Below are 11,920 nucleotides of genomic sequence, written 5' to 3'. Positions count from 1 at the left end.
CCCCGGGGGTGGGACCCCACCCACTCCCCGGGCCAGCCTGTTCCCATGCTTGACAATCCTTTCAGTGAAGAAGTTTTTCCTGATGTCCAACTTAAACCTCCCCTGGTGCAAGTTGAGGCCATTTCCCCTTGTCCTATTGCTTGTTACTTGGGAGAAGAGACCGACCCCCACCTGGCTACAGCCTCCTGTCAGGCAGCTGTAGAGTTCTTAGTCCCAGCTAGGTCTGCAGTTCTCCTCAAGACCTTTCTCCTCTTTCCTTGCTGAGAGGGAGAAGAGGAAAGGTTTGAGACATCAGTATTTTCAGGCCCAAAATAACCCCATCCCATTCCATGCCTGGCTTTGAATCCTGGCTGTGAGACAGGAAGCACCATACCTTCAAAATGGTCCCTGATTTTGGAAGCTGTGTGGGCTGTGTGCATGGAAGGTGCTGACTGTGCACCTCCTGTCCCACACAGCTCATTTCCAGACAATTCCCACTTAACCCCAGCCAGCACCTCCTCTCTCATCAGCCACCCTTTTCCTAGAGCTAGCCAGCACGAGGCTGTGCACAGAAAGCCATTGCTGACTTTGTCCCTCGTGGAGACTCAACCCTTTAATCCCTGCCAGTGGCTTAACCTGGGCAGGGGGAGTCCTGCCCAGTTTAACTACCTCCTTGCAGAAGTGTTTAACCTGGCCATACAACACCTCCTTATCCCGCTGCTCTTGGCGGCGGGGAAGCAAAGGTCCCCTGTGCTGGGAGAAGGCAGTGCCTCTCCACCCCGAGCTATGCAGAGCATCAGCCTCTTGCCGTGCTTGCCCCAGTCCTGTGACTGCGAGCCCCGATCTCCAGCCAGGCCCCTGCGTCTCCTCCTGTCACCCCCTCCCAATCATCTGCCCCTGGCATCCTGCTGGGGACCACCACCTTGGCAAAGACAGCTGATGCTCCTGCATGGAAGGTGATGGAAAGCAAGGAAGGAAACTGGGCTCAACCCAAACCTCTCTGTGGGAGTGCGGGGGCACTGAAGGGGCTCTCTCGGTGCAGACCCGACAGCACCATGCCACAGCCTCGCACACGGGGCAGCCTGGGGCAGGTCGTGCTGCCAGCAGAGCCTTTTTCCTCGGCTCCTTCTGGAGCCCCGGCTGGCGGGGAAGCCCTCTGCCTGGCTGCTAATGCTGCCGCACAGGCATTTTGTTTTTTAAGCTGTTGCTCACAAACAAAAGTGTTCAGATGAAAAATAAACCTCTTAAAAATCCCAGCCTATTCACTCCTGGCAGTCTGGTATTCCTTCAAACTGTCAGACTTAGCAGATTGTTTACTGGAAACGGTTCAATTGGCAGGACCTTCTGCTGTGCAGATGAAATTTTAAAATCCCGTTTCTTGTTGCACTCAAAGTCTCTCTTTCCACTACATGGCTTCACAGAATTATTATTCACTTGTTTCCCATTGAATCGAAAAATACCCTCTCTCTTTCATCTCTATGGTAAAAATGTGCAAGGGGTATTAGCCCTCATACTTCAGGACACAGGCCAACAGCTAAGTGCTTGTGCTGGGGAGAAAACTTTCCCTGATGGGCACAGCAATGCAGAATGGTCAGTTATCCCCAAAGCGTCCCACCTGGCCCAGATGGGGAGTCCCACTGTTCAGCCGGATGGACCAAGAGGTGCCCAGCATCGCACTCTCTGCACAGCACCCAAGGGTCTCCTTATCTGGGGAGCTGCTGCTGCAACAAAGAAAAGCTCTTGCAACTCCTGATCCTGCAAATTTCGGCATTTCCCTTCCTGTGCACAAGTGCAGCAGGAGAAAGAGCTTTAACCTGCTATGTCAGGTTCTCGTTGCCACCTTTGCAGTGTGTCCTGGGAGCAGCTAAACTTGCAGGGCCAGGGCCTTCTGCGTTGCCAGCCCCTTTGGGTCAAACACCCCACTCCTTTTTTCATTTGGTTAGATGAACACTTGCTGCTGGCTGCCAGCAGGAAAGGCTACTGCAGTCAGCTTTGTAGTGTTTGTTGGGGCTTAAGGCAGAAGAACCTGCTGTGGATCTGGGGCTCTTCCCTGCCCCACCTCCCCATGGCCCCTGTCTGCCGTTAGGTCCCAAATCCTGCCCTTTTGTCCTCTGCAACTTTGGCTGCTTTGACCTCTAAGGAAAATGCTAAAAGGACCTGCATGCCCCTGTGCTGGGGTGGTGCCTTCCTGAGTTGCCTGTTAGGTGGTTCAGGGCTGCACACGCCTTCTGGGCAGGACACCTTCCTCTCGGGCCCCCAGGCAATGCTGGTGTCCAGCCAAGCCTGGAGGTGTGGGGGATTTGCGTCCTGAGCAATGCATGGTAGGGTGGCAACTCTGAGCCAGAAGACAATGCTCTGGCCTCTCTGGCCTGACACTCTTCTTTCAAGGATGCTGGGATTTTTAGGAAGGTGCCAAAGCTGCCCGCTCCTCTGCCGCAGTTTCTGCTGCTCATCCCTTGTTCTCAGCCTGCTGCTAACAACTTCCTTTATCGTGACGCTGAACTTTAAATAAGCCCATTTCCAAAGGGGGCTGCCTCTGTGGCACTCCCCGAGGAGCCATACCTGCACGCAGCTCTCCCTTGCCAAGCACAGGAGGTAGCGCAGGATTTCCATCAATACCTGCTGGTCGCATCTCACTTACCTGAAAGTTGTCTTCTTCCATGCCGGTGCCGGAACAAGTTGTCCCAAGAAAAACAGGTTCTCATGCAGTCAATGAAATGACCGTCAGAGACGGGGCCCATGTGCCATTCCCAGTCGTCAGGGGACGTTACAGTGGCCTGTAATCACTCCGTCAGCAGGTGGAGCAACTTTCTTTATCCTGGGGCAGGCTCCTCACCATTAACCCAACCAGAGAGCCTATTCCCCTTGCTCATAGCTGCATTTCATAACCGGACAGATTGCACCCCGAGGCCTTTCCCTCCCCATAGTCATCCTTCACGGGCACCTAGGGTCCCTGTGCACTGCATGATTCGTGCTGTTGTCGTCCCAGCCTCGGAGGAAACCTCTCCCAAAGCCAGCCTATGGACTTGATGAGCACTTTCTCATGCTAATAAAACAAAAGAGCAGTGGTGCAAACATGGAGAATTAACAGGGCAAAACCACCCAAACAACTGTTAGCACACACAGCCCTGAGCCTCTGAATTTACTTCTCCTTCCTGTCCCCTTCCTGTTCCCTGTGCCCCTCTGGGGGACACCGAGGTTCCCTGAGAGAGCATTTGGGTTGCATGGAAAATGCCATATCCCCCAGTATAGGAAGAGAGTGCTTAAAATGAAGGTGGGGGCAGATAAGCATAAAACACCAAGTTTTGCAACTTCCAGCCTCTGTGCATTGATGGGATGGAGCTGGGGAGCTTGGATATGTCCCACCGAACCAGCAACGTTGGGGATGGAACCAAAATGGTTTGCGGCGGTTCATTTCTTGTGCTGCAGAGCGGAAGGTGATCCTCTCTGCAGCGGGGGACAGATAAAAAAGGGTTGGAAGGGCATCACTGGCAAAACTGCCTGCTGCCAGGAAGAGACATGGGGCGGGGGGGGGCACTGGGGAGCTGCCTGCTTGGTGCCAGTCCTGAGGGTGGCTGGGCTTGCTCGGAGGGAAGCTCCGCCAGAACCATGCACGCATGCCTCTTATTCTTGCTAAAGTAGCACAGATATTTTTTTTAAGCTGTGCTTTGAGGTGGGAACGCTCTGTTAACCAGCAATTTATATTTTTTCTTGGATACAGGCAGTTCTTATTTTAGCTCCCGCACAAAGAGCTCCCCGCTGACTCGAGCGTCGCTCCCCTCGTTCCCCGTTCAGGCTTTCCCAAACAGTTCTGGGGCAGAAGATGAACACTGGCATCAGGCCCTTACCCCCGGCTCTCTCCGGCTGCAGGCAGGAGGGAGACGCTCAGCCAGCAGCACGCCCGTGCGCTGCATTTACAACAAGTTCAGGATCTCCTCTCCCTCAGAAAACCGAGCCGTTTGGTAATGATATTCCCCCATCATTGCAATGCCGGTGTCACAGTCTGATAGATGTGGCTGTGCCCAGAGGTCACTGCCGTGGGCTTTTTCCTTCGCGGCGTAGGTGGTCCTGCCCCCCTCCCGCCTCTCCGTGCCGGCGGGGGAAGCCGGACCCGGGCGTCACGCACGATGTACATCACAACTGCTTGTAGGATAGCTGTCTTGCTCTGAAATAACAGCTGATTCCCAGCTAATAGATTCAGTAATCTGACACCCGGGCTGCAATAATTGTATCTGAACAAGGCAGGCTCCAGCCTCTGCCAGCCTTATTAGAATGAGTGATTGTTTCCATCAGGGATGTAGCTCTGGTGCATTCACCTTTCCCGGGCTCCGAAATACAAATTGAGCTTCTGACCTTGGCAGATACGACAGCTGACCTATTTCTTCCCTTTTTAAATAAGGAGAAAACAGACTTTGGAGGGAAATGCTTGCTTTCTGCAGGCTTCCTTCTGCTGAGCTTCGAGCTCCCATCAGGTAGTTAAATATTCGGCCTGTCGCTATTAGCCAGGGTGACAGCCTGCCTAAACTGCCCAGCTCCTTGCGGGAGGTGCAGAGGTGCAATCCTCTCTTCCAGATGGGTTTGGGTTTATTCCTAATTTCTCTGCTCCGCGGCACGGCTGTGGAAGGCAGCCCGTTTTCCCCTGTGGCTGTGCAAACATCCAGTGCCACCCATGCCGGTCCCAGGGGTGTTTGCAGCACAATAACACCCAGAGCCCCAGGGCCCAGGCTCAAAGCTGCACGGGGGCTGAGCAGTGCCCCCGCCACCGCCTCCCTGCTCCCGGTCTCAGGCGGCGCAGGAGGGGCTCTCCCGGGGCGGGGGGCAATGACCCCCTCTGGCACCGATGGGGAGGCACATGAGACTGATGCTGATGGGTTTGCAGCGGGGCTCAGGCTTGCCCCGCTTGGAGAAGGAAACGCCGCCTGCCATGCTCACAGCAACAGCGTGGGAAATGCTGTGCCGGGGAGGGGATGACTCCCAGGAGACTTCCCCTAGGAGCCGCAGGGCCATTTGCTGAAATAAAACCACCTCCTGCCCCCAGCCACGAGCCCTCCTGCTGCCTCCTTCAGCCAGCAAGTCAACAGGCCTCCATCCCTAATCCTAAATTTCCCTGGTGACATGGTGCGCGAGGCAGGTTTTCCAATGGGCTGCAAGCTCCATCCTGCGCCGTGGTTGTAAATAGAGCTGGGAGGGAGATTTAGCCATGGTCCCCCCACCCTCCCCTCCACGTATTGCTTTTCCTGAGGTTAAACGTCAAACATCGCTAAAATATCACCCGGGTCTGCAACCCGCACACGCGCTTCGGGAGGGGGCCAGCTGAGCTCCCCTCGGGGCGCTGCCCTGATTTACGGAGGTGTGGGGCACAGTGCCTTAAATCGGGGCGTACATCAGATAACGACATGGGAGGACAGCGTGCGTTTTGTCAGAGCTGGGACGCTAACACGGGGAGGGTAGGAACAGGGACAGCCCCAGCACCTGCGCATTGCTTTTCTTTCTCCATCAAAGATGGTAAAAAAAAAAAAGCTGTCCTGCCTTTGGTGGCTGCGCGGAAAATTGTGCCTAAGCTCAGCAGCCCAGGCACCGGCAACGCCGTGGGAGATTTCTGCTGCTTTGCCTTGCCACTCCTCTTTAAGTGAAGAGGATGGCTGGCTTACAGACCACAGGCAAGTCCTACAGGGCCGGTGGTTCGGCACAAAAGAGGGAGCCAGGCAGGGTGCTGGGGTGGCGAGAAGGAGATTTACGTCTTTTACTGTCCATCTGCAAAGCAAAACAAAAATAGCTGAAACACTGGTTTTCTGCTTTATCAGCTCTGTGAATAAGCATATACATTTCTATGACATTTCTGGAGACTTGCTGAAGGGGAAAAAAATTCATCCCTTAGGACCTGGCCGGCAGCAGTGGCAGCATATGGTCTGCTGAAATCAGTGGCTGAGCGCGTTTTGTGTGTGCTAGCATTAAAAAGGTGACTTTGCGAGTAATTTCAGAAGCGGGGAGGGGTTTTCTCTTTTTTCCTTTTTTATTTTTTTTTTCCTTTTTTAATTCGGCCTAAGCTGATGCAGCTGTTAGAGCCAATAACTCTTGAGTAAAGGAGCTGGGCTGTGTTTTCTTGACTGGGAAGCACGAAGGGTGCGGACCTCGTGGCTTGCTTTTGGCCGCCTGGTGGGAGCAAGTTCGGCCTCTTCCTGGGCAATAGAGGGAAAGGCAAAGTCCCCTGCGCAGGCAAAGAGAGGAGTGGGGGGGTGTTTTCTTTTCCCCAGCAGCTGCGGCTCCCTCGGAGAAGGAGTCGGGGCCCTGTAAGTCCGTGGGAAAGCGGCTTCAGTCTCCCCGCTGCAGAAGGATGGCAGGGGAGCGCCGTTTCGAAGATGGAACTCGCTAGGGGAAAAACAAATACAAATAGGCAACTGTTTACTGTAGATAAAATGTGGCTTTTTCTCTTTCATCGTTGACTAAAACCGCATGTTCTTGCGGGTGAGGGAGGCAGGAGCCATAATGCGCTGTCAGAGAGATGTCTTTCAGCAGGCAGCACCTCTGGATGTTTATCTCCCTGCCATTGTGCTCCGGTGCTTTGAAATGTAAAGGCAAGACGCTGCTAATCACACTGTTGCTTAAAGATCAACAGCCAGGCGAGATGTACTTTGTCACGTTTTCTCTTTGGTCTCGCTTCCTCCGTAATGAAAACGGTGACATTCATTCAGCGGCGCATGGCGGTGGGTTTTTAATGAATCGCTCCTGCCCTTTCCCTGGGCTCCGACTCAGGGGTGCAGCTGGAGCCGCCTCCGGAGCGTGCCGATTGCCACCGGAGCGGCAGATCCAGCCACCGGGGGGAACGCACCTTGGCATCGCTTCTGGCTTCTGCTGGCTCGGACTGAATCCGCCCGCGCGTTATGTTTGAGTCGTATCGTTGAAGCCGGAGAGGACACGAGATGTAGCCGAAGGCTGAAAGGCAGAATCTGACGTGGGATTTCTTATTAGTGGGAGAACAGAGAGCTTTAGGGATATAAAAAAGGGGGAGTGTGGAATAAAGGAAAGAAATGCTTATCTGTGCAAAGAAATGAACCTCAATACATATAAGGCACATCTTCCTCCCATGATGGTCTGGGTCAGCAAATAACACAGCAGAAAGGAAGAAGTAGGCGCAGAAAGCTGGAGCGGTAGTTTATTGAAATGATGTGGCTGAAGGGAGAGGGATATTTTTATTTTAAGGCAGGAATTTCTCACACTCCTATCTTCACTGCGAGATTAGCACGGAGGTCTCGGCTCCCACTTCCCACTATATCCTGCACGTGGAGAAAATGCAGCAGCTCAAAGTTGTACAAGGGGCGTAGGGAGAGGGAGAGAAATTCAGCTCCTCTCCTAATGCCGATTAAGGAGAGCAAACAAAGAAGAGAGCAGAAATGTGAACCACCAGTTCTTCCCCAGCAAAGGCTCTGCTGACTCCTATTACAGGGATATATCAAAAGCAATAAGACAATTTTCATCTTTTGCCTGCCTGATGGCCAAGGGAGGGATCATCAGTCGGCAGTGAGATGGCTGGGATGCACAGCAGGAAATGCCCAATAACTGAAGAGATGCACCAGCAGCGAATGCATCAGTCCTCAAAACACCACCACCCTAGGCCAGTGGTATGGGCTTTCCCCCAGCCTTTTTTTGCCCCATTCCCGTTCTCCCCCGGGAGCGGCTCCCTGCCTGGCAGACTAAAGGTGGTTAAGCACTTCCCTGGAGCCCGGTCAGGGGCAAGCCACGGCTGATGCATAAGCCGCGGTCCCTGGGCAGCCTGGGAAACACCACACATTTCTGAGCGGCGCCAACCAGCTTTTCTCCCCGTGGACAGTTTGCACTGCTGCCACAGATGCGGGGTGCCCAGGGCCAGGCAGGAGCAGGTCTGCGGACGGCTTCAGGTTCCCAGCGAAGCCCTGGGTACCTCGAGGCACGGCGCTCGCAGGGAGAGCAGACCGACGGCTGCTGAATTGATGGATGTGCGTCCCTGGCAAAGACCGCTCACCAGCCCATCCGTAGCAATGTAAAATTGAGGGGTGAGCTCTCCTTGTGACAGTCAGGCTGCCTGCGCGAAGCTGACTTAAGGACGAGGGGCTGCACGGTGCTAAGCACGCCGCTCGCCTTCCGGGCCCCTTCCAACATGATAAATACTTATTTAGATGGTGCCCTGCAATGTGCGGTTGGATATGACCCATAAATCCTGGTGTTAAATCGGTAAAATAAAAATCCAGTGCTGCGTCAGCTCGGCCTTTGAGAAGGCAAAGCTGATAAATAGGGTGTGATTGGCTCTTTCTACACCGATGCCCCAGAGCAACACCCTCTGCACGAGCGTGATATTGCTGCAAGCTGACAGTACAAAGGACAGACGCGTACCCGTGCCAGCCATTGAGCCGGCTGCCTGGATTAACCCTGATTTCCTTTCCTGACACTCCTTTCTTCTCCCGAGGAGGGAAACCAGGCGTAAGAGCGAGTCCCCTTGCCTGTCATGCTGAGAGCGTGGCGCTGGCAGTGTAATTCAGCCCGCTAAGCCCAGTTCTCCCCTCCCCGGTCCCCGCTCCATAGAGGTCTAACTCCGTAAGAGTGGAGGATTTACACCGTCTTACACAAGCATCATGAGAAGGATCAGGCTGCGGCAGTCCCGACTCCCAGCTTCCCGGGAAAGGCAGAGACCAGCTGCCTCCCAGCTCTCCTTGCATCCCTCGGGCTCTTTGTGTCGATGATAAGGATTTCTTAGGATGCTGGTGCAGGGAGGGCGTGTGGGACAGCATCTCGCACACACCTTTTCAGACTTAGCCTAAATGCCTATGGGAGGAGTGCCACCGCCTCCAACAGCAGAGGAGCTGGCTCCCGCCACGCTGCACCACTGTCAAGATGAGAAAGCGACAATAAATACAAATCTTATCTCTCCAATAAGGCGAGTTCACTGCGCGGCAGGAAGGAGCCTTTCTACCAAGATGGTATCTGCGCCAGCCGAGGCAACACCCTGAATTCGGCAGTGGCACAGCCTCATCGGGGAAGGGAAGAGCAAGAGGCAGCTTCACTTTTCCCACTGCCTTTTGGTGTGTCCCCAAGCGAGCCTGGCTCACACAGGAGTGGTACCTGCCCAAAAGGAGCCTTAGTTCCCAGGGGATGATCCACTCCTCCTTGCCATCCCTGTGCTTGCCAGTGGCCGAGCTGACGAGATGCCAGGAATCTGGTGCCAAAACACAGAGCCAGTAAGCTGCTCTTCTGCTGATCCCCACTTACCACCAGCTGGCCCGGGGCTTGCAAGAAATCAGCCCTGGGCAGGAGGCCAGCTGCTCGGAGCTGAGCATGAACGAGGGGGAAGATGCTGGCTGCTGGAGGGAGGCACCTCCGACCTCCTGGGTGCCTCTGGGCATCCCCCTTGGGCAGGCAGCCCCTACGCCAGAGAGCAGCAACGCCATGTGCTGCACCCCAGGGCTGTATCCCCCAGCTGGCTGGCTGGGGGCTGCTTCCCACCATCTCCAGTTGGCTGGAGGACACTGCTGCATCTCCGCGGGAGATGACCTGTGTCATGTCTTCGTCAGCCCTAAGAGACAGAGATGTGATTTTCCTGGGTGTGCATTCACCGGAAATGTTGGGCAGGTCAGAAATAGGCACTCCCAAACCTGTCTTCTGGTCCTGGCACCAGCGTCCCAAAACGCACCAGGTGCAGACCATTGGTGGCTATACCTGCTGCAGACAGGAGGTGGGACAGGAAACGACGTACGACCACTCGCCCTGACTGTGGGAGCACAGCGCAGAGCTATAGCACAGGCCAGGCACCTGCACCTCAGTGGATACCACTTGGAAACAAAGATCAGAGCTGTAGGAACATTTCGGTTTCCACTGATTCACCATCCACAACAAAAAACTGAATGCAAGGGAAGGGATACGTCCTTCAGGCTCAGCCCAGCGAGCAGGGCTTTTTACTCAACTCCTTCAGGGTGAAGGAGATACAAGCAAGCCTGGAAGCAAGACATTTAAAACGAAGAGGCAAAACGTTTGTAGTTGCTAAATGGTTTGATTTTTTCAAAGCTGTCTCCTCTTGGCTGACCGTTGGTTAAAGTCAGCATGGGCGGGTAAACTTCAGCCTGCAAAAACTGCAGCCAGTGCTAAGATGCTGTGTAATAGATCAGAGCCGAGCAGGTGTGGGACCAAATGTCGCTGCTAAATGAGGGGGCTGCGCAGGCGATGCTCTTATTAAAGCATCTGCCAGTAAATGGGCTCTCTCTTGCTATTTGTCCATCTAAGGTAATATTGTAGAAAAACTGTACAGATTACCCTCAAATAAGTAATTCTCTGTATGCCTGGTTTTTTTTTAATAAAGAAAATGACCTGCATCTCAAATCCAAACTTTTCTGACTGCTCAGTAAAACCAGAATATTGGAGTTTTCTGATAAATTTTCTCCCTTATTGCTGAAATTTCAGCTGAGAAAAAAGGCATCTTGTGCTCCTTTCTCACACATCTAAATTCTGAAGCATCAGCTGTTTTGTGGGGGAGGGATAATAACTCCCTGTTTTTAAATTCCAGCTCAATATGTTTGTGAAAGGGATTATACGGCACCTCGTCCACCCATAGCGAAGGGATTGAACGTGATGACCAGGGAGGGCACCTCCGCTCTCATTTTTAATTCAGGCCTTGTTTTTTTGTCTCAAAGGCAGGGAAAGCAAGTGACAGTGTTTGCTTTGGTTGGAAGGGGAGGTCAAATTTAAGTTTGAGTTAGCTCGACTCGGCCACCCGCACTGTTATCCCGGTCACTGCTAGAGAAGAGCTTGGGATCTGCTCTCTGCCCTCAGAGTTTCTTCCTATCCTGACAGTAAAATGCCCCCAGATGCTGAGCCCAAGCAGTCAGTAGCACTGTGCCCATTTTATAGAAAGCAAGAACAAGGCACTGGGAACGAGGACCCTTGTCAAAAGCCACCAGCATGGTAGGAGCAGGCCAGCAGGCCAGCGATGCAAAGAGCCTTCTGCTTCCCAATCACAGTCTGCTCCCAAGATGGTGGCATGGCCACACCTGCCTACCTTTGCCTCCATATGCCTTTAGTTTGGACTGGCATATGAAGGGCACTGACTGAAGGAAGAAGTCCCAGGGGCTGGTGGGACCTAGCAGGCTGCAACGTTCCTCCTACCAGCACAACACCACAACCCAGGGTGGAGGCAGCAGCCAGCTCTGCACCTGGCTGTCCTAGCGCTGGACATGGGGAAGATGGGGGGCAAAGGGGTGGGAGCGCGGTGGGAAGGGGCGAAGACAAAGATGATCATGGGGGGAAATGGAAGAAAGATGAAACGGATCGAGGAAAGGGATAAGGAAAGAGAGGAGAGAAGATTCATTGCGGACCTGGAAGACAAAGGCAAATAAAGGTGGTGGTGGTGGTGAGTGGGAAGAAAACAAAAGGTAATGAAAAGAAATGGGAGAAAATCAGAATAAAGCTAGGAAAGGAGAAGCGGAGGAGAGAGCATCCATCCTGCCAGCCCCCATGATGGCTGTTATTTGCAGATAGGAAGCGCTGCCTGCAGAAAAGCTGACTGAGGCTGATTGAGGGAAAGAATGAGCCACATGTGACAGATGTTAGTCACTTCGCGTAATGCCCTACTGGAAGGCACTTGGATGCTGTGGGGATGACAGCACTCGAAGAAACTGCGTGGAGCACGGCAGCCCTGGGAGCAGGGGGGAGGGAAGATGAATGGCAGGAGCGCTCCAGTCCCCTGATCTCAAAACGGGAAGAAAAGAAGAAAGCGCCGAGCGGCAGGCTCTGCCTTTTACATATTTCCTGCCTCCCTCTGTGCTCCATCGCTCCCTCATCCAAAACCAGGCGAAAGCCCGAAGCAGATGGGAACTCCCACTCCTTTCTGCAAGGAGCAGGGCTGCCTCTCTGCCCTCGGTGCTTCACCACTCGGAGCAACGTGCCTGCGACAGCCCAACACCACCATGCCCCATGCCCG

Source organism: Egretta garzetta, unplaced genomic scaffold (assembly GCF_000687185.1).
Source record: "Egretta garzetta isolate BGI_Z169 unplaced genomic scaffold, ASM68718v1 scaffold70, whole genome shotgun sequence".
NCBI lineage: Eukaryota > Metazoa > Chordata > Aves > Pelecaniformes > Ardeidae > Egretta > Egretta garzetta.
The sequence above is the reverse complement of the archived record's forward strand: the minus strand, read 5'-3'. Positions refer to the sequence as shown.